Raw genomic sequence first — 3,644 nt, 5'->3', positions numbered from 1 at the left:
CATAAGGATGTAATGTATAATATAAAGTGATTACAGATGTTATTATCCCTATACAAGCCATTAGCTCATTTAGAGCAGTTGTTAAGGCATGAAGGCATTTTGATGGTAATTGGGTCCCACAAAAGCTGCTAATACTTTAGTAGATACATATTGACTAAGGGTTGCAAACAGGCAGTGATCAGCCTGGTAAAAATGGCCCTAGAAGCTCAAGGTTGAGTGACTGGCTTTCACTATTAGGGATTTTTTGTTTAACCCCAAGACTAGTGGTGCTCTATGTAAATAAGAAAGGGGACGAAAGCACTAAAAATGGAGATGAAGCAGAACCAAGCCCCACTCTTCAGTAATTGAGCCTCTGAGAAAATAGTAGGTGTCTATCATTTCTGCTATCATTTTTACAGGGACCCAAATGTTTTTCTTTGTGTCTCAGTGAAGGCTGCCATTGCAAATATCTTAGTGTGTGAGTCAGGGTAGATGTGAAGCAGGTAGACAGTCCCATTCAAGAAAAAGCCCTGAGGTAGGTGAAGGCTTATTCAGATTTTGTTTGCTTGTGAAGGCTTATTCATTATTTATGAGCTGTGCTGTGGTGGTTAATTCCCATGGTTCTTCTGACCCTCAATATCTAAGCTCTGTTATTTCTGACATTTTCTGTTCATGACTAAAGGACCTGAGAGTTCTGTACCTTTCTGGAATCTAATTTTGTCCTACGGAGATAAGAGCTTTTCTGTTTTGTGCTGATCATTTATCTTAAAAATGACACATAGGCTATCAGGAATGTGAATTCTGTTAGTCTACTGTAGTTATGAGCATCTTGAGGGAAGAATTTATTCCTTTCAGTCCCTTAAGGAAATATGCAGTGATGTTTTCCTTTAGTGCACTTATTTTATCCTCTCCCTAAAATTAATTAATTTTGGTTTCTGTATTACTTTCAGTAATTGTACAGCCTGATGACAGTGCTTCTGTCTACCCCTGCCCTAAGCATAGGAGAGGAAAGGGGTAGGGAACTTTGATTGCACATGAATAAATATAGTAAGATTTTATGTGTGTGTGTGTGTGAGAGAGAGAGAAATGTGGATGGAATATCCTGGGTATATGAAACTACCAAAACGAGGATTTGTGACGCTGTTGACAGATGGAAACATGCAAACCTGCACTTTGGAGTTTCTTTGGAGGAATCTCATTCTAACAGTGAAAGGACAGCAAGAAGCCTCTGTTTGAACTGAAGATGGAAAATCAGGTATTGTCAGTCCATTTCCTACTTCTGCTGTGTGCAGGGTGACAGTGTGCTTATCCTGTACCATTGGTGCCTCGATGTCTTCCTGTAAAACGGGAGCTATTGGATTTCCCACGTGTCAAATTCTGATGATAAATTTTAGCATGTATGCAAAAATCAGGGATCCTCCAGCAGAGAGCAAAGCATTCAACCCCCTGTGTGCGGCTATGCCCTCCCTGAGTGTCAGTGGTGATGTCCTGCGGGGCAGTCTAGAGCCGGAGCAGGGAAGAGAATTGCTGCACAGGTGTCTCCTCTCTCCCAACTCACTATCTCGTCATGACAACTACAAAGGTATGGATTGGATTGTAACAATTCTCCTCCCTACATTGCTTTTGAAAACAATTTCTTTTTTTCTTTTTTTTTTTTTTTTTTGTCCAAAATCTAATGTTTTATCCTGTTGAACCAAAATTTGAGTCACTCCTGCACCGTAAACGTCCTGAGGATGACAAGTAACTCACTGCCCTGAGGCTGTGTGCAACTGTGGCACAGCGCTCTGGTCTCAGTGGTCTTTGGGAGTGATTGTATCACAGATGCTACTGAACCTGAGCAGGGAGCCCATGGTCATTAATTGTCTCTTTGACCTTCCTGCAGTGCTGCCAAGCCAAAGGCAGTTGCCTGTTTCTGACTCCATGTTCCAACCTCAGGCCGTTCTGCAACCCCCGCAGCTGCTGCTGGGGGTAACTGGGGCCCTTTGCCTGGCTGGCGCCTGCAGCGCAAATGTCAGCGAGACAGAGCCACACGACTGCCTTTGCTTTTTTAAAGGATGAAGTTCAGTGACAGATCAAACTGCTGACAAGTCTGAGAGCAGCCAACATGAAGTAACCTTCTGGCTTTGCTGACAAGACAAACTGGGGTTTGATGAACTTTTTTTTTTTTTTTTTTTTATTAATGCTAGACAGGATAGTCTTTTAATTAGTGTATTTCTGTCAAGCAAGGTGATAATTAAGGGAATGACACTCCATGTACAGTCTAGAGTATGATTTGGCAATGTCCAGCAAGACTAATATGTACATTAAGGTATAGTTATTCTGTATGTATGTCATTGACACCATCATCTTCAGGTAGATGGACCTAAAAATCATAGTTTTCAAGTATCAATTTAATTTCAGTGTTGTCTGGAGATGATATAGTGACCAGAAAGTAATTTGAAAGTAATGGTTGCCACTAAGTTTCAGTTGTAGAAGGGACGAGGTCCAAGGTGAATCCATGCTGTAGCAGCATTCGTGGTTGAGCATTATGCCCTTGCTACTTGAGCCCCAGGTCCACGCCAGCTGCCTGGCTGCTCCCTCTGGGTCCAGACTAGTGAGACCTGCCCTCAGGCTGAGGTTTTGACTTGGATCTCCTCCCTCTGCTCTGCTGCCATCTTCTGTGAAACCTGCAGAAACTTCACATCCTCAAAACTCTGCCCTCTGCTCAGTCGGGTGTAGTTGGGCAACAGGCTCCTTCCTTACTGGCGGTAATGACAAACAGATAGACGGGCAGTTGTCATCATACGCGAGTCTTGCTTTTAGTAAACCAGGCTAAAATGTCATCAGGCCTGCTCCCCTCCTCCCACAGTCTGACCCCCACCAGGTGGAGAACAGACCAGTGGTGGTTGTCTTGATCATAAATGGCTGCGGCCAAACCGTGTCTGAACACTGGCTTTTCTTGCCAGTGACAGCAAATCTGTGCGTGTGGCTTATATTCTGGTTGTGTATGTGATAAAAGGCCATTTTATTATCTGTCATTTTCTTAGACTGAGATTTCAAACAGGATTGTGTATGTGAAAGGCCATAAGCTTCTTTTCCAAAAATACTCAAAGTCTGACTTCAAATATATGTATGATTAGAAATATATAAGAATAATAAGAAAAAAGAGCCAAGTTGTGTATTTCTTCTTGCAGCTGAAGCTGAAACAGCTGCTAAGATTTCCTCTCCCCAGCTGGGAATTGGTACAGTTTGTTTTTCTTACATATTTTCCATGGTGTTGATAATGATGTATTTGTATATTGTGACTGATGAGAGATAATCAGACAGGGAAAGAGCACAGAATTACCTGTCCTTTTTTTCCAGTCAAAACAGAATGTATGAATTTATTACAAGAAAAAAGTGTGCAAATGAACTTTCTGTAATTAGGCCATTCTGACGTGTGTAGAACCACACTTTGTTTGAAATTTATAAAAATTATAACTATTACAAAATATTGTGGTTGATGTCTCTATATGAAGTAACAAGTCAAATGAGCTTTCTTTCTATTCAAAATAAATGAGTATCAGTAAAGGCACATCAGCACAGCTGAAAAAAGATCCACATATCTGTCCAATATAACTTCATTTGTCCAACACATGTGTCACAAGAAGAACAAAGTGGGTTTTTTTCCTTTACCTATCTCCCTT

Source organism: Tyto alba, unplaced genomic scaffold (assembly GCF_018691265.1).
Source record: "Tyto alba isolate M040663 unplaced genomic scaffold, T.alba_DEE_v4.0 Super-Scaffold_10, whole genome shotgun sequence".
Taxonomy (NCBI): Eukaryota; Metazoa; Chordata; class Aves; order Strigiformes; family Tytonidae; genus Tyto; species Tyto alba.
This window is presented reverse-complemented; position numbering follows the sequence as displayed.